The sequence below is a fragment of the Chinchilla lanigera genome, unplaced genomic scaffold (assembly GCF_000276665.1).
Source record: "Chinchilla lanigera isolate Chin_1 unplaced genomic scaffold, ChiLan1.0 scaffold00042, whole genome shotgun sequence".
In the NCBI taxonomy this organism is placed as follows: Eukaryota; Metazoa; Chordata; class Mammalia; order Rodentia; family Chinchillidae; genus Chinchilla; species Chinchilla lanigera.
Window position 1 is genome coordinate 5,372,326 of NW_004955443.1, and position 20,559 is coordinate 5,392,884.

Below are 20,559 nucleotides of genomic sequence, written 5' to 3' on the forward strand. Positions count from 1 at the left end.
GCCGCCCCCACCGCGGCTCCCCCGGCCTCGGCTGCAAACCTGGGCAGGTCAGCCGCCCGCCCCCACCCCGCACCCGCTTTCGACACAGCCCAGAACACTGAGCAGAGTGGGACCGAGAGGTGCCGGGCTCCTCCGTCTACCCACGCACAGTGGCTCTCGAGTGGGAGACGCTGCTTTGTCTGGATTTAATTTTTAAAAGCTGAACGCCGTGACTGAAGTTTGTCATCGGTCTGTTGTTGCACAGACCCAGATTCGTTCCTGCGACGTGATTCTAAGGGTTCAGGACCGACGGGGTCATTTGTGGGGGCCGCCAACCTCTGCACCTCCCTTTGCACTTTTGCACAAATGTGCGCACGCCTCCTCGCTCCTTCCCGCCCCTCCCGAACGCGGCCGGGCGCGGAATCGCGGGTCACCCTCACCGCGGCGGGCGGCTCGCAAAACCTGCAAGAGCAGGACTTCGCGCGAGCCCGCAAAGAAAATAAAGGCACAAAATTAATGATAATTGAGTAGATCTGAACTTCTGTTCGGGCAAAGAAACACATTTATTTAAATGATGTGTCCCCTGTGTGCTATTTTCGGGGGCACTGCTCCTTTAGCAGCGTAAGTGCCTCGTGAAACTGGTGTTATGTGAAACCTGGGTCAGACCCAGGCATGTGTGTGTACTGCACCCCGAACTTCCTCTCGTCGTTTATTGCCGTGTGTGACTATGTTCGTCGCATCTCAACCTATTTGTCAAACACGCCGAATACCCGTGTCAGTGATTTAGATGTTGGCAAGTTAAGCGAAACAACAGGAGCAAAGTGTGCCGGGCACCAGCCGAAGAGCGTGCGGTCAGAAGTTTGCGTCCCTCCCGCGGCTTCCCACTGGAGCGCGCCGCTGCTAGAGAAAAGTTCTTGTTTAACCATAAATACAACCATTTCTCAATCTAAAAATCAAAGGAGAATCTAGGTAAAGAACTACTTCGGACTTCTAATCTTAAATATTGAGGTTATCATTTAGTTCTAAGACTAAAAATAGATGCCCAACGTTCCGCTTGTTAAGTAAGATTATGTAACTTTATTGCTCTCTGTAAAACTAGGTATTTTGGGAACAATAGTAAGTTACTAAACTATCGAGTGAAACCGAATTAAGTTTAGGCAAACAAATGATGGGACAGTTTTTCTCAACTTAATCCGAGCGTAAGAGAAATTGTTTTGCAGAAGTTTCTTGTGTACTGGGGTTTTATTTACAAAAATAAAAGAATTTTTATCAGGCTTAAAGGTTACTGTTTTAAAAGTCTACTTGCTTGCAAGGAAGGTCATTTGGATTGTTAATATATCCTGACCAATTAATGGGAAAAGTCATCTAGACCACAGCAAAAGTGAGGTATAATGAGCATAGTAAGATGATAAAACTCAAAGACATGTTCACTGCTAATAACTTTCCCAGAACCACACCTCTTAAAATTACTTTTCTTAAAATTAGAGGAATTTCATTACATCACAACTACATAAAGTCGTACAGCAGCAAAAGCAACCTTAGCTAATCTCCCTAGGGTAGGGTTTCTCTCATTGCCCAGCTGTTCTTTGATAGCATTAATATTTTAAGGAGTGATTTGCTGGCACTTACCTCACATTAATTATACTCTGCACGCCACAGTGGGATTCTTTGCCTTAGGACACCAGCTATAATTAATTTCTTCATTCAAAGCCTCAGTCTATTTGACTTATTTAGAGGGCAGTTCACCTAAATTTAGCTGGGTGATATTTATTAATGAAAATAACTAAGCCTCAATTATTTGACACTCCATAGATCTGACATGTGTGAACATTGAAACATCCATATATCATGCTGTCATATCTAGTTCCTGATCCAAAGTGCATTTAAAACCATCACAAATAATCAGCTCAGGGGGTTGACATGGGAAGAAATATATGTTGAGTTTCTAGTCCTAGAAGATCTCTTCAAACTCTACATCGACAATTCTTTACTTCAGAAATCAAGCTCTAAGAGTATTCTTTGCCAACAGTAAGAGAATATGCACCTTTCTATGATTTATAAACATCTAAAATTTCTGTTATTGTGTTACTATTGTAATAGTAAAGGAAGTTTAAAATTCTGCAGAGACCCCTCCCCCAGTGACCCTAGGGAGAGGAATGGGATAGAATATAAAGCTGTAATATCTGGGGTGTTTTGTAGAGGTTTTAGCAATGTTTTATTTTTCTTTAAGGAACACAAATCCATATTTCGGTGAGGAAAGCAATCATAAAAGATCATTTGTCCAGTTTAACTGTCCTGTAGCCCTGCCGCCAGGAAATTCTGTAGGAAATGAGTTAAATGATATGATGACTGGGATTTGCTTTAATAAGCACCAGCGACAGGGGAAGGGAGAGAAAAAGAAAGAAAAGAAAAAAGGAGGAAAGCAGGAAAAAGAAAAAGGGGCACAGTGGAAATGAGGAGATGGGGTTATTGAAACTGATTCACAACTGACAACATGTGGGTCACTCTTACTGGGTGATGGGAATTTGAATAAAGGAAATGCAATTCTATTTTATATATAAATAAAAGTAATAATTTTTGGAGGTGCTGGGGATTGAACCAGGTCCTCACCTGTGCTAAACAGGAGACCTACCACTGAGCGACACCCGCAGGCCCACAAGTCCGTGGGAACCTGTGCTATAGCCATGTAAAACAGACACTGAATCATAGTTTTAAAACTTATTCTGTTCATTTTTCTCTGTTTTATCTTCTTTGGAGCATAGTGAGTGATTTGAGTAAAGGAAATACAGAGAAGTAGAGAAAAATAGGACTTCGTGGATGCATCAGAAAGGGCTGGGAACCAAGTAACTATGAAAAGATGGGGAGAAAAGAAGGGCCAAAGGAATGCCTCAAAACAGGGAGGGACCGTCCGCTTTGACCTTGGAAGTCCCCTTCAGCTCATTTGGGCCAAAAACAAAATAAAAAAGTTTTTCAACCCTTCTTCTCATTCTTCCCTGGAATGATTTGTTATCACTGATCTTCCTTTAATTACTTTGCCTGTGACTTAGTGGACCTCTCCTCCTTGGGTTACTCACTATAAATTCCTTATCCCAGCCTGGTGTTGATCACAGTTACCTGAAAAGTACTTTTCCCTTAAATTTGCTTTGGGCACATTTACCCCTAGAGAACAATGAACTGCCCGGAAGTATAGAAGTATGCTCCAAGGCCTGGGGAGTCTAGTCCCAACTCAGGTCCCTCCTCCTGGCCTACGCTTTGACCCGCCTCAGTCTCTTCATTTATAGGGAGGAGAGGTTCGGTGGATGTGCTAGTGCACACCTGTAACACTAGCATTCTGGGAGGTTGAGGCAGGATAGATCTCCAGTTTGAGCCCAGCCTGGACAATTGAGAGAATTTAAAAGGAGGTATGGCTCAGAGTGAGGGCCCTGGATTGAATTACAAAGAGAGAGAGAAAAGACAGAGAGAAACATAGCTCTTAGAGCAGTGTGTCCTGAATCACCTAGGGATCTTGTTAAAACAGATTTTGATGCATAAAATCTGTAGTGCACCCTGAGATTCTGCATTTCTAATGAGTTTACAGTTAATGAGGTGATGCCCAAGCTGCTGCATTGAAGAACATACTCTGCATCCCTCCGGCTTTGCTCTGCCCTTGTCCTCAGCCACAGAAGAGCAACTAAAACCAGAGGGAGATGCCCACCCCCAGCTCTTTGCCTTCCTTTCTGCACTACTCTCTGGGACTGTTGGGAATGCACTGCAGCTGAGTGACTTGGTTTCACAACCACACAGAACTGCACCAGAAGAGAATTTCCAGGGCGTGGGTCTTGTTTAGTCCCCTCCTGATGATTCAGTTGAACTGTCCAGTGTGTCAGCATTGTCAGAGACTGGCGGACACTGTCTCATCCCCCACAGAGACAGTGGTCACACTGTCTTATCCAAGAGCATAGGGCTGTGATGAAGATGTAACTGGCCAGCACAAGAGAAAGAATACTATGCTTTTGAATCAGGCAAGGATAAGTTTGAGGGTTTCTGTCCTGACCACATCACATTGAGCAAATTCATTTCAGCTTACTGAACCTCAGCTTCTCATTCTCCAAAATGAGGGCAGAGGGTAAAAATAATCTCTACCTTGAGAAACTATTGGAAGGACCCAAAATAAAACACATAGCCTGACGCAAAATTGGAGCTTCATAACCCGTATCACCTACCACCAGCTGATTTGAGTCTATAGTCTGTAGTAATAATGTGCAAGCTCCCTGTTAACCAAAATAGGCCTATTCCCTGATTAATTAGGACAGATTATTTACAGTTTCCCATCATTCATCCCCTGCTCCTAACCACTGGCAATTGAATGTTGATTATTCATTCATAGAGCTATTCTGAGACATGCCCATAGCTATGGGACAGGAGGATGAGGGTGGGTGCCAGATGATCAGAGCACAGAGACAGGTCCTGCTGCACAGACCTTGTTTCAGTTGGATTTCTCCAAGGTAAGTTCTCACGCACAGGTGGGCATTTAATAAGTATCTGATTAGTCTGTGATTTTGTATGATGTCAGTAGAGATGTAATTTATTGACCTGGGCTCCTGGCCTCCTTCCAGTGTATGTATAATAGAATGACATTTTTCATGGAGAAATATAAATTAAATTAATTGGCATCCATAGTTAATTGAAACTTCCTTGACTGTAGATGGATTCTCCCCCAATGGCACCCCTTTCTCAGCAAGGGACATTTTCTTCTGAGTGCTTGCAGAAAGGCCAGCTCCAATTCCTGCAGCTCCCCGAGGAGCTGGCTTTCAGCAGGGTTTAGAGCATGTGAAAACTGAACTGACCCTGGAAAAATGGTAAGTTGCTGCTCAGCGGCCATGTGTTCTCTCAGCGCGGAGAAGTTTTGTTGAGGAGAAAGAAAACACAGAGGCTTCTTGTATGACCTCTGTCTTCCTTTTGTTCTCCCCTTTACCAGCCATGATAGAATGCTGTGAAAAATTCTAAGTCACCTTTAAAGTTTGTAAATCACACAGAATTATTTTGAGAGCTGCTATATAATTTCTGCCAAAAGTATTTTTATTTATTTTAGTTTCCCTCCTCAAATAGTCTCTGTTTGTTTAGCTCTGTGGGTAACACAAGGGCCCAGTGAGGCAAAGGTCCTGATTTCCACTCTTGTAGGTCAACTAAGTTTTCTCTATCTCAGGAATATGAAATGTACACTTGACCTTGGCTTGCAAACACCTCCTGTGAGTTATCTGAGGGACTCAGCTAAGGAACTTGGGTAAAATAGTCACAATCAATACAGTCACAATGTGGAGCAATGGACCCTCCAGCAAATGAGTCAGTAATGCTCTCCTCACAAGTGATCGTATGGTGTTTAATACTTAGTATTCATTTGTGCTTTGTGGATTCTTTTTGCTTTATGTGCTCTGCCCTCTTGTCTTTTAACAAAAATTTTGAACCACTCCTACCTCATACTTCTTTAATGTATTTTATAATCAATGACAAAACAAAAACTTCTCCTTGGCATCTTACTTTGGCTTCTCTACTTGAATTAGGCTTGAAGTATCTACCACAGTTTTAGCTGTGTGCAGTGCTATTCCAATTGAGCGCATCAAACACTAGAATTCAGTAATTCTTCAGTTAATATATTATGTGCCTTTCTTTATCTTCCTAAAAAGTCATAAAATGTCATAAGGTCTGGTATAAAATTTAGTTTATTATATTGATAGAGAATGATTCATGCCTCCCCATACACAGAACCTCTATATATCCATCCATCTATCTATCTATCATTTATCTATCACCTATCTACCTTTCATGTCTTTTGATTTTTCTCTTACTAGCACCTCCTTCTCCCTTTCCCCTCTGTGGGTCTGGAGGGTCCATCAATCATAGTGTTTCCCTCCTGGCCAAGGGTTGGGCATGAAATCAAACTAAGCAGCCAGCATTTCTAACCTGCCTGGATTTTGTGAGTAGTTCCCAGGTGAGCAATACCAATCAAAATCCTTCCAAATCCTTGCTGTGTGGGTGATGAGAGCAGCGAGGACTTCTCTTCCTTTCACACTGTGAACTGCTGGGAGGTTTCTTTAGGGCAGGCTGTGACAGATACAGTCTCTGACATGTAAATGAGACCTAGCTGAGAATAAGGCCAACTCACATAGACAAGGGAGAGAGACAAACAGCAAAACAGAGCAAACAGAAAAAGAGAGACAAAAATATCTGAGTTCTTGGACTTAGCTGGGCTGGAAGCTAACACGAGCCTGTCTCTGTTACATGAGACAGTATTTTTGCTTTTGGCATGAACCAGTTTGGAGTGAGTTTTGGTCGCACATAACTGAAAACATCTTGACCACTACAATAAATGTTATGGAGATCACTTTAATAAATGACTACTGCCTGTAACTGGGGGGCAATAAAGCTATCAAAACAAGATGACATAAAAACACAGCAGCTGGAGCTATGTTATGAAAGGAGAAATGTTTTGTTCACCTCACTGGGCCTTCAGAGCAGTGGACTTCAAGCTGGAGGTCACAACACATCAGAAAGGTCATGAAATCGATTTAGTGGGACATGAATGGCCTTTGTAAAAGGCTAGAAATAGATCGTACATCACATATAGTAAAGGTAAATGTGATTTTATGACATTTTACTTCGGGCATTATATATAAGTATAGATGTTCTTGGTAGAGGTAGAAAATGTCATTTTTACTGAGTAACATGATCAAAATATTTTAAAGTTGCCTCTCAGAACAAAACTTCATCACAACATTGAATGCAGTAGAAGAATCAAAAATTCAGCACATTAAAACTCACATGTTCTAAGAAAAGAACTATTTTCCATAACTGATATTCTGTCGCTTACCTTGCTAGCATGCCTATGTGGGAAAGCTGGGTGGGACTCATGCGTGGAATGAAAGTAATTAATGAGTGGTGCATCTGACTCTTCTCATTTAAGACTGCTTCCTGGGAGCTACCTGTTTGGTTCTTCCAAGTTCATTTCTAGCAGAGCTGTATGAGCTCCTGTTCATCCCCTGGGGTGCAAGGACAGAGAGTAGCTTTCCTCTGCTTAAGCGGGCAGGAGAGTCTGCAGTGCATCTCTTCTCTCCAGATCATCAGTGTTGCCTGCCACGTGGCAGCCAGTCCAACCTTTTAAGGAGCAGTTGATCTTGGTTGTTGGCTACGAGATACATCACCCTCAGATGGCACTGCAGCTGTCTTCCATGTATCCCTACATAGCAAGAGGGATCTTGTAGCAAGAGGGATCTTGTGAACCCCTTCCCAATGCACATGAATCTAGAGAGCTTCTAAAGTACTGATTCAATCTCTGTCTGGCCACCTCTCATAGTCTAGTTAACTGCCATTCCCCACACGGGCATAGGACCACATCAGGGCTATCTCCCCTAAGAGTCCCAAATGGAGACAGGGGAAAGCCCTGCTCTGCTTTATCTTTATCCTAACTTTTTTGACTACCCCATCTCACTTGGACTCAGAAAGGAGTGATCAGAACACATTTATCTCAGCAACTGCTTCCCAAATGTGTACCCTTTCTGTTATCCAGCTCCACTTGGACAGGCAAGGGCAGCCAGTCTGTTGTTTCCAGGGTGGTCAGGGATGTCCTTTACATCATTTACAGAGATCCGCCTAGGATTTATCCCGAAGTCACACAGGCATTACTCTTAAAATGTTAAGAAAAAAAAAGATGTTGAGAACAACCTGAGGAATTTTTTTAAATCCTCAAGATTTTCAAGGCCATCTTCTTTCTATAAATGTGTTCATTTGGATGAATGAGTGGGTCCTTTGCTCACGTGTTAAAATTTAATTCCCATTATGAGATAGTAAAAGGGCAAAAACCTAACCCAACTATGGTATTTATATGGGCCCTGGAAAGGTGATTAAGATGAGATCAAGTCATCAGGGTAGAGTTGTTATAATTGAATACAGGTGGTTTTATAAGAATAGGGAGAGAAGCCATAAGACATACACACATGCACAATCACATATATGCTTCCTGTCTCTTGCCCCTTGATTCCCTGTGCAACCTTGGGGCTATTACAGCAAGAAGATCATTAATAGATTCAGGGGCTTGACCTTGGACCAGAAACATAAGCCAAATTTAAAAAAAAAAATTTTTTTTTTTGAGACAGGGGTTTGCTTTGTTGCTCAGCCCAACCTCAAACCCACAACCCGTCATCAACCTCCCATGTGCTAGGGTTGTAGGCATGCACTACCAGGTCCATCTCAAACCAAATCTCTTTTTTTTAGAAGTTACCCAACCTCAGAGATTTCATTACAGTAACAGAAAACAGACTAATACAAAGGCCTTTTTTAAAAAAAAAAAACTCATACTAGTAATCAAAATCTAGGTATTGAAACTTTCTCTTTCTTTTCTGTTTCAACAAGTGCTAAATGCCTTGAGGTAAATAGATGCCCTTGAGTGACTAGGAGGAAAGCAACAAAAATTGAAATATATTGTTAAAATAATTGCCATAGTTTAACAAATATCTTTTTAAAATAATAATTATCATTGCATGTTGTGGTAAATTTGCTATACACATGTATTTTAAATACTTAGTGCCTACACATATAAACATACATACATCTCTACCACGGTATTTAAGGAGAGTTCCTCACCATTGTAAGAGTGGGTGGGCCTTTATAGGCATGGAAACAACCTCACTTCTCAATCTAAAACAAGAAATTTGTAGACATACATAGACAGAAAATTTATCCCCCTAGATCTGTGGTCATCAAACTTTCCCTGTAAAAAAGCCAAATAGTAAACATTTTAGGCGTTGCAAGCCATATGGTCTCTGTCACAACTACTCAGCTCTGACACTGCAGCATGGGGTAGCTGTAGACAAATAAATGAATGTACATGGCTGTGTTCCAATAAAACTTTATTCATGGAACTGGGACTTGAATATCATGTAGTTTTCACTTGGCACTAAATAATATTCTTCTTCTGATTTTTTAAACATTAAAAAATGTAAAACCAATCCATAACTTGTAGGCAATAAGAAATGTAGCTCTTTTTTAAAAATTAAATATTTTAATTTCCCTGTTCTCTTTAGCAATTTATGGTGCAGGCTAATGTAGCAATGATGGCCACCAAGGCCAATGTGAAACATACTGTCTGTGCTACACTCTGCTTTCTAACACTTAGAGAAGAAAGGGTACCACACACTTAAACTACATAATGAGTGTGTAACCTGGACATTTTAAGCAACATCCTTCCAGATTTGCAAACACATTCAAATGACCTAAACAAACTGTTGAAGACAAGGATCACAGTTCTTTATGTCTCCTTGCCAGTTCTCTGAGTTCTTTTCCTTGTTAAACACTGAAGGAAAGCAGTCAAGTCATGAAGGAGCTCTGGACAAAGGAATAGATCTTACCAAAAATGACAAGGGGAGAAGGTAATTCTATGATCATCTACAAAACCTACATTTTTGCTGATTTAGATAGTACTCCTGCCAGAAAAATAGCCTGCCACAGATGTTAGAATTTTTATCTTGAATGTTTTTCACAAATCTGTAAGAAAAGTGAACTTATCCGTGACATGCAGAAAGTCCTTCAAATACTAAATCCATACCTGATTCCTTGACATCCAGGCCACAAAGGGATACAGTATGGGTCATTCATAAAAGTTTGGTGAGAATCCACATATGGTCTGCATAATGAAAAGGGTATGATGCAATTAGAAAAAGTTCCAGTCCAAACAGTTAAAACACTCACTGTTAGACTACTTAAAATCTGCTATCTGGATCTTTCAGTTACATAGAATAACTCATTCTCAGTGGGTCTGGGATGGCCCTGTTTTACTGTAAAATTTCCTTCTGGGCATTGTCACCATCACTCAGAGTGCAGGATTTGCAAGTCATTTTAGTAGTAGGTGTGAGGCTAGACTCAACTAATTTCTGTATAACACTATTTTTATTACCCAAAGAAAATTCTATATAAACCAATGTGTGAAATATAATTTCTCACCAGAATTATACTATCCATCAGACTCCTAAGAATCACTCATTTTTCACATTACATAGCTTAAGTAAATTGAATGAAAATATTCTAACATTTTGATGATGTAGTTAGACCTCAAAAGCTTCATTATGAGAAAGAAAAAATAAGTTATTCACACAAGAAATATTCCTTTTAGAAAAACTTCATATGAAATGTTTATAATTAGTTAACACTGGAGTTAACACTGGAGTTCTGATTTGCTAAAAGTGACTTTGCTGTTGCATCTCTTCATCCAGTCCTCTATAGATACAAATAAAAAAGATTTCCCTGAATGGAGAGGTCGCCAAATGCTAATTGTGTCTCTTTACGCCCTTTGGTTTGGAAGGTCTGCCTGAATTGTTTGTAAGTTCCTGCTTGGCGTTAGGTACTATGGTAGGTGTTTGCCATGTGTTACCCTGCATAACCAACATTTCATCCCTATGGGAAGTAGAGTAAAAGAAAACTTGCCCAAGGCTAAATAGCCAAATCTACAGATTCTACACTTATGTTCTCACATAGACTTCAGCATCTAAAACCACCCCTAGACCCCCAGGTACACTCAACCACCTGACTTTTGACAAAGGAGACAGAAATGTGCTAGAAAAGAGATAGCTTTTTTAAATAAATGATTCTGGGAAAACTGGTTGTCCACATGCAGAGGAATAAAACTAGATGATATGTCTCACCTTGTACTGAAACAAAATCAAAATGCATCAAAGACCTAGATATTAAAACAAGAAACACTGAATCTACTGGAAGACAGATAGGTAAAACTCTTGAAGATACAGGCATTGTCAAGGGCTTTCTGACAGAGCCCCATTTGCACAAGAAATAACACAAAAATCAAGAAATGGGATCATATCAAACTAAAATCCTGCACTGCAAAGGAGAAATCCAAAAGAGCAAAGAGATAACCTATGGTGTGGAAAGAAATCTTGCCAGATATACCTCAAACAGAGGACTAATATCTAAAACATACAAAAAATGCAAAAATGTAGACACCTCTAAATAAAACACCCAATCAAGAAAGAGCAAATAAAATGAATATATATTTCTCAGAAGAAAAAGTACAAATGGCCAATAAGTACATAAAAAAAGTTCAACATCTTTGGCTTCTAAACAAATTCATTCAACACTGAAATTCTATTTTACTCCACTAACAATGGCTATCTTCAAGAACTCAAAAAAAAAAAATGCTGGCAAGGTTCTAGGGAAAAAGGAACCCTTCTAATTTAATTATTGAGATGTAAGTTAGTACAACTACTATGGCCATCAGTATAGAAATTCTTCAAAAAACTAAAGGAATTCCATTCAACCCAGTTTATATCCCTTTTGGGCATCTTCCCAAAAGGACTAAGGACTTCTAATGTTATTACAGTGATACCTGCATACCTATGTTTATATTAGCACAACTTACAACAGCTAAATCTGAGAAACAGCCCATATGTCCAGCAATAGGTGAATGCATATAAACCACTCAGCCATAAAGAAGGATAAACTTCAGTCATTTGTAGGAAAATGGATGCACCTTGAGACCATAGCACTAAGTGAAATAAAGGAGACACAAAAAGCTAAATAGCACATGTTTTCTCTTATAGGAGAAATCCAAAGTGTAAATAATTTAAGTACAACATAAAAAATAGACAGTAGGAAAAGGCAGGCAGGCATTATGCAGCTGGGGACGGGCTCTAAGGGTGAACAGAGGGAAAGGGAGAGAACAGGGAAGTAAAAAAGATTAAGACACAATCTGTATGGGTATCAACTCGCCACCATGAATGTATTTGTTATACATCACAAACATGTACTAATAAAAAAATTTAAATAAATAAAAGTAAACCTACCCCTTGAGTTCACTGTAAGGCTAAATAAAACAATAGAGCAATATTTAATTAATCATTTGGTTGTTTTACAAAAATTCAGGTTGAAAGTTTTTCTCTGTAAATAACCTTTTCTGTTTCTACATAGTTTTGGATTTAATGTACTGATTAGCTTCTAATGTGGGGAGCCCTGACACCCACCAAACTTTTTAAGTCACTTGACAGATTAGTAGTAACCTAAAGAATTAGGTATCTCAAACAGCCCCTTCAAAAGAACATTACACACACCTCAGCCTGGCTTGCAGGCCAAATGTATTAGTGCTGGAGAAAGTGTCATTCCATAGTTTTGGTTTCTTATAATCAGAAGGCTCAGGTTTTAAGGATCACATCTTCATTAAACTTTCACCCTCCAATAGTTTTCTTTTTTTGCAATTAAAATAAAATTTCAATAATATGTTATATAGTATATTAAAATTAACTGGGGATTTCTTCATTCATTCTCACTTCTGTAATATTCAGCCATCACCAAAAGTTATGAAAAAGTAACTGACCTCTGGGGCAGAATCGTCACATAGGAAAAAACCGACAGACTTCCAAGCAATCAAGCTGATGACTTGTAGTTACTCAAGACATCATTGTTCTGGAAGAGGGTGGAGAACACTCTGCAAAAGCCAAGAGTTTGGTAATACTGGAGCAAGAGGTGCGTGTAGCAGACATTAGAGGCTAGAAGGTGCTATGGACACCTGTGTGCCATGCCATGGATTTTCATTTTATCCAGAATGTGATAGGAAGCCACTGGAAAGATGGTTACCAGGGAAATGGCATGATAAGGTTCACACTTCTTGAAAGGTCCTTCCAATCCCTAAGTCTGGTAATAGTACAGAAAATGTTCCAACACAAATAGTTAAAATATTAACTATAGAAGATGGTAGGGACTAAGTCAGAGGAACAGAGATTAGAGGGAGATTTTGAGTAATCCCAGAAGAACTACATGGGTCAGACCTGGAAAAGTCAAAATAGAGATGTTTGCAAATAGACGTTCCTCTTTTAACAACTGAGTTCCATTCCTGCAACTAGGCCATTGAATGAATTGGTCGCTAAATGAGGAATTGTATATAGCATGTACATTACAATAATCAGAACAAAGAAATGGTCAAAGGAAACTCCAACTTGATGATATTGCTTTTCTTTGCATAATGCTTACATGTAGTAACATCTAGGTCTAATTTAATGGCATTTTCTGAAAAAGAAACTACATGTTCTATATAGTGTGTCAAATGCTCTGCAAGGTTTTTCAGTACAAACAAGTAGAACATACATGAAAACATAATGGCTCATATATTATTAGAGTCTCAGAATGCAGGATAATTCTCCAGAGGAAGAAAATTTTAGCAATAACCATGTGCAAAATTTACCCTGGGTCCCACTGTGTTGAGAATGGATGCTGGGCTCACTACAAATGGAGAGCTCTGAACATGAAATTATCTAAATAAGCTAGAAGACTGAAGGAGGCTAAACTGTGACAGGTCCTTTACATTCCCAGATACTGGAAAGAGTAAGTTCATCTCTCTTCAGCAATACCTTCAGCAAACATGAACTCACAATAAAAAAACACAGTAAGAGGGAAAAGATCTTAAAGTGGGTCTGCAGACACAGCAAAATATAGAATTAGATGCCCCCATCAGTAAAGACTTCACAATTTGAAATTATTCAGTAGTGAGTATTAAAATTGTATATGGTTTTTTGTTTTGTTTTGTTTTGTTTTGTTTTTTTGAGACAGGGTCTTGCTATGCAGTTCAGGCTGGCCTTGAGCTCACTTTGTAGCCCAGGCTGGCCTTGAACTCACAGTGATCTTCCTGCCTCAGCCTCCCAAGTGCTGGGATTGCAGGCGTGCGCCACCACGCCCGGCAAAATTGTATATGTTATGTTTAAAAAGGGAAAATGGAATAAAAATGAGAAGAGAAAAGCCTTTTTAAAATTACCAGTTAAATAGCAAATACTTTAATATAATTCTTTTAAAGTAAAAATTAGAAAAGAATAGTGAAAGAAGGGGAAATTACGTAAGTATGTATATACAGGATAGCTAACATAGTTGTACGACTGTCTTCTATGGCTCTACAGAAAGGAACAGTTAATAATTATTTGTTTGATCAATCTTGTATCTCTCTATTTGTTTTCCTGAGAAACCACTTTGAAGATATCAATAAGTAATACAACAACCATGGTTAATTTCCTACAACTTTGTCTGTAACTCTGTTTTATTTGCATTGTTCTTGTGCTATTTTGTAAATGGATGTGTTTGTTAATATGTTTTCCTTCTTTCATTTTTTAAAATAAAAAATAAATAAAGTAAAAATTAGAATTATTGAACTGTAAAACACAACAAATGTGTTAAGAAGCACATTAGTCACAGTAAATAAATAGTAAACTAGAAGATGGATTTGAAGACATTTTCACAGAGGGCTATAACAATAAGAACCAATGATCAAGAGACATTAAACACTTTGGGAAGCTAAAGCAAGAGGTTCTCAGTTGAATTCCATCCTGGACAACTTAGTGACTGTGTGAGACCTTGCCTCAAAAAATAAGAAAAGGCTGGGAATGGCAGCTTAGTGCAAAGGCCTTTGTTTTATTCCAAGGTTGAGTGGAGATAGAGACTGAGATAGGTATTAAAGATAGAATAAATTTTACATAAATAAATTTTGAGTTCCAAAAGAAAAACTAGAAATAATGAAGGAGAGTTGATATTTAAAATTATAAAGGCTGAGAATATTCTAAAAGTATGATATAAGGCATAAATCTACATATGCAAAATATTCATATACTAAACAAAATAAACAGAAACTCACAGCTATACTCTTAGTGGTGATGCTGTAGAATACCAAAGAAAAGAGAGAATTTAAAAGCAGGAGGAGAGAAAAAATAGGTGATCTACAAATAAATGACAAATAGACTTACAACCACTTCTTGCTAATGCTAATAAAAGCTGAAAGATAGTGAAATAAAATTGCAAGAATATTGAGGGAAAATTATTACCAATCTAAAGTTTGCCATGTTTTTTTTTTTTCCCCAGTACCAGGAATTGAACTCATGGCCTTGCGCTTGCCAGGCAGGCTCTGTGCTGCTGAGCTAAATCCCCAACCCAGTCTAAAGTTATGTAGCCAGTAAACTACATTTTAAAAATAAAGAAAAATCAAAACATCCTCAAGAAAATAAAAATTGGGTGATTAAATTTAAAATGTCCTAAAGTAATTTTATTATTCAGGAGAAGGGCAAAGATATGAATGTAGCCCCTACTTACTCATGTGTGTTAAATATGAATCTTAATATTTCATGTGTACTGACTAAAGTATAGACAGTTAATACTTTCATCTAGTAAGTGGAAAAACTTAAATGCAACACAATAACAAAAATAAATCCCTGTCAACTATTAAAAGAAAAGAAAGGAGGAAGAATAATGATAAAAACAATTTTATACATATCAGTATTTGCAGTAAATATATAAATTGACTAAAGACTTTCTGACTGGAAAAATATTTGAAAATGTATAGGTTTTTTATAAGAAAAACACAAAAAATAAGGACTCAGAAATGTTAAAAGTAAAACATGAAAAACCCAAAAGAAATTTTTTATGGCTCCTGGTCCAGCCCTCTCTAGCACTGTCCCCCTGCTCTGCTTGTTGGTCACCATGAACTAAGCAGCTTTGTTATGCCATACCCTTCCACCATAATATCCCTGCCTTGGAACCAACAGAATGTGTATAGAAACCAAAACTGTGTGCCAAATAATCTCTCCTCCTTTGAGCTGTGGATGCTAAGTGATTTTCCCCACCAATAGAAAAGTTGACTAACGCAGAAAATTGGTATCAGAGAAGTGGAGTTGTTGCTGTGACTATACCTGACCATATGATTCAAAAGCCTTTGGAATTGTCTTGCAGGAGGAGTTTAGAAAGGTTTGGGAATGCAGACTACAGAAGCCCTAGAATGCTGTAAACAGAGATTGATAAGTAATTCTGTTCACATCTCAGAAGACTAGAATGCTAGACAGTAAAAATGAGGCTCAGATTTTAAATGGGGACTCTTGGGAAATGGACAAGAGACCATATATGTTACACTCTAGCAAAAAAAAAATCTACATTTTGCTTGTGTCCTGAGACTGCATGAGACTGAGATTAAGGGTGATGGGCTAATCCAGTAGAAGAAATTTCAAGGCAGTATAATGTTCAGGTTGTGACATGGGTACTGTTGGCTGCATTTAAACAGATTTATAGTGAGAATCAGGAGTATAATCAGAACAGAAAATTTTGAAAAACTTAAATTTTGGTCCAAAAGAAACCACATGTAAAGTTGAGACTAAAAGACATGTGGTTGCTGAAGGGTTAGAACCATTTTTAAAAAGTACTTTGAAGAGGGACAAGAAAGAAGATGCCTTGAAGACATCGCAGCAATCTGCATGACTCCACTTATCATAGGCTCAAGTGTGCAAAAGTGTTAACTTTTCATTTGAGAAGAGTATCTCTGGACACCCTCCTTGAGAAGGACCACCTAAGAGACTTGTTTCTCCAGGATTCATCTTGCTGTGCTCAACAATCCAGGCATTCAAAGGCCACTACAGCCATGGTTCAAGGGGGTCTGGTTCCTGCACCTGCTAACAGCAGTCCTTGGGGTTGTCCTCATCATGATGGTTTTATGTTTATGCAGAATGCCAGAGTTGTGAGTTGTGAAGGCATCCACCCAAATTTCAAAGGAAGGCCCCAAAACTATTTAAGGAAATGAAAAGGCAGTGCATGAAGCTGTAAGAATGAAGCTAAAAATGCAGTAGAAAGTAGGAAGATAGAGATGCCATGAATATGGAATGTTTATTGAGGAAAGCTTCAGGCAGTAAGCAGAGTCAGTCCAAGAGAGCACTGATGTAGGATATAACCAGTAAGGCCATAAGGATGGGGCCATCAAACCTTCTGGAGCTTAACTATCAACACCATGTGCCCCAGGTGCCAAACATGGAGCTGCAGGATTTAGTGTTGACCTAGCTGGACTTCGGTCTTCATTTGGTCCTATTCTTTGCTACCCTGCTACTTCTCCCTTCTGAAATTAGAATGCTGACCCTGCGTATTGTATTTTAGGATTATCTTATGTAAACTTTTTTATTATTATTTTACAGAGGTTCACAGCTAAGAGTTTCTCTTCAGTTTCAGAAGAGACTTTTGACTGAAGCCCAAGTCAAAGTCTCTTCTAAGGCTCTGAGGAAGGGATTATTGCATTTTCAGTTGTATACAGGGTGGTTGCATCATGCTGGGTGGCATTATGAACTTACTGTTGTCTTGCAGATTAAGTATAATTTAAGGAGATGTGTTAGCGTGTCAAGTTGACAAAGGGTAGGTTGTGACAGTTAAGGTGGATTGTCAATTTGATTGGCTTAGGTGCCTCCCAGGAGATTAGTAAATACATTCTTAGTGTGTCTAGGTGGGTTATAGAGGTATGACCTTGGAGACTACACACATGGTGCCTCACCCCTTCTTCTCTGGCCCTATTCTCCTGCTTTCCTTCTCAACCACCAGGAACTAAGCAGCTTTGTATGTCATTACCTCCACCATGATGTTCCTGCCTTGGAGCCAACCAATCATGGAATGAATCCTCTGAAACTGTGAGCCAAATAACTTCTCCTCCTTTAAACTGTAGGTGTCGGTAAATTGTCCCAGCAATGGGAAAGCTGACAAATAACAATCAATATCAAACAGACTAAGACAAAAGTCATCACTAGAGCCTTGGCTGGTCACTAGCTTATAAGAAATTCATCAGGAATATAGAATAATTCTAAACTTGTATGTACTCAATAATGGAACTTTCACAGGTTCGGAGAAAAACCAACAGAACTATGTAAGAAGATTGACAAATAACCAACACATACTATAGGGAAAATTCAACACATGTCAATTATCTGTAAGTCAAAAATGCCTTAAATTTTTGTGATGGTTTAAGAAATGAAACTGAAAGACAGATCATTTTCAGCTTGATTCTACTACACAATGATAGAACCCTGCCTCTTACAGTAAAAGAGTATATAATCTTCAAAAGTCTGTTGAATAAAATGGTAACTATAGTCAATAACAATGTATTAAATACTTGAAAATTGCTCAGAAGCTTATTTTAAATGTTTATTTAGTAACAATGTATTAAATATTTGAAAATTGCTCAGAAAGCTTATTTTAAATGTTTCTACTACAAAAAATAAGAATATGAAGTAATGCCTAAGTTAAATAGCCCAATAATAAGTGTGCTTGCCATTCTACAATGTATACGTATTTCAAGACATCATGTTATATGCCATAAACATATACAATTTTAATTTGCTAATTGAAAATAATGATAATTTTTAAAAGAATGAATATTCTTCCCCAATATGGAATATTTCACAATCTGACCACATATTGCTTAATAAAAAGGACTGAAGATGTGTTATACACATGCACCAACTTCCCACAAAAAATGTAAACATTATATACTGCAAATGTGTACTAATAAAAAAATTTAAAAATAAAACAAGTTCCTAAATATTGTGTATTTTAACACTGGCTATTATGCAGATTACAGTCCACTAAAATGTTTTCATTAATCAAAGAAACTAGGTGGATCAGTCAGCTTTCCCATCACTGGGACAGAATACCCAATGCCTGTGATTTAAAGGAGGAGAGGTTTATTTTGGCTTACAGTTTCAGTGGGTTTAGTCTATAGTCAATAGACTCCTAGGCAGAAATGGCCTAGTGAAAGGGCCTGGCAGAGTGAAGTGCCTCACATCACTGTGCTAAGGAAGCAGAGAGAGAAGGGAGAGGCTAGGGACAGGAATACACACCCCAGTGACACCCTCAGCCCCCAGACAGGCCCATCCTCCAAACATGAGACTTTTGGGGCACATTTAGACCCAAACCATAAAACTAGGAAACAAAGAGCTCAGCAGCAGGACTGTCATTCATATTCTTCAGGTAGGGGATGGGAAGCAGGGAATGCAGGAAAGAACGAAGATGGCCTAGTCTTGTAAACATTCTACTGACAGACTCTTGGCAAACAAATGAATGGAATTTGTGAATGGAGCTGTCCTTATCTCTGAGATGCTTTTAACAGTACATATCTGGTTTTTAGAGTCCATTATGGTAAGTAAACTTGAGATTGATGGATTTTTTGGTGTAATTTTATGTTTGAAATAGCCTTCTGTAAGAGATGTGAATCTCACACACTGCCCAGAGATCTCATATATTAACCTGGGCCCACAGTGCGTCCAGTGAGGCAAGAAAGGATCTGATAAGTTTCACCCTTGCCTCAAAGTTACCTATATCCTTTAAATTATTAATAAGCATTAACACTGGGTAAGACCTCTGATTTTTGTCTGACAATTTGATCCTTTGTTCTTCTCAGACACTATAAACACAGTGCAAAAAAAACAAGCTATAGCCTGGAAAAATTTATTTGTAATACCACTAATCACTAAAGGATTAATCTGATTAATATATAAAGAAGTCCTACAAGGGAGAAAATAGACAAACTGCATGAGTAAGTATTCGCAGGATGCACAACTGGTAAAAATATATGTTGGGCCCCCAAAGACATGCATAACCATATCCCCAAAACTCATGAAAATCTTACCTTACATGATAAAGGAAACCTCACAGGAGGAATTAAGTTAAAGATCTTGCTATGGGAAGGTTATCCTGGATATATAGATCAGCCCACTGTAATCACAGAGGAGGTAGGGAGGCAGGATTATCAGACAGAAGATATGAAGATGGAAGCAGAGGTTAGAAAAGAAGAAAAGATTTGCAGATGGCACGCTGCTGGCTTTGAAGAGACAGGCATGGGCAGTGAGCTCAGATATGTGCTAACCTCTGAAAGTTAGAAAAGGCACAGAAACGTCAGGTGTGGTAGCACACACCTGTAATCCCAGCACTCAGGAGGCTGAGGCAGGAGGATCATTGCGAGTTCGAGGCCAGCCTGGGCTACTGAGTTCAAGGCCAGCCTGAACTCCATAGTGAAACCCTGTCTCAAAAAGACAATGAAAGAAAGGAAGAAAGACAGAGAAAGGAGAGAGACGGGGTGGGGGGGGAGGGAGAGAAGGCACAGAAATAACTTTACCCTCCAAAAGAAGCAGCCCTGCAGACCCGTTTTACACTTCTGACCTCCAAAACTCTAAGATGATAAAGCCACATTGTTTTAAACTTCTGAATTAGTGGCAGTTTGTTACAGCAGCAACAGGAAGCGCTGAGACAGTCAAGAAGTTGAGGAACTGACACTCTACAGATTCAATAACACTGGCTAAAGTGCTCGTGTTCAGCTGCATGATGCTTCATGCATATCTGTTCCATAACTATGCCTTTTACCTTATGTAAGTCATGTTCTTTTAAAGTACCAAGTACACTCAAAAATTTCACATATACAGCAAAGGCAAATGTAGAAGTACACCGGTGTAGGAAGAAAAAATAAGATGCGCATTCCCTCACCATACACTGCATTTGAGATACTCATGGGACATTCAAGGAGAGGTTCAGACAGCAGGGAGTGCTGTCAGGAGCTCAGGAAAGAAGCCTGGGATCATCATGCTCCAGCTGGTAATTGAGACCATGCGTGAGTTAATCAGGCGGAGTATGCAGGCTGACAACCAAGCCCCGGGCTCCCAATTAACGAGGAATCAGAGAATCCCACAAAGCAATTAAGGAGAATACTCAGACAGAAGAGGACATGGAGAGATTGGAGAGAATATCTAATATGTTCTTGAAATAGTTTGTACTTTC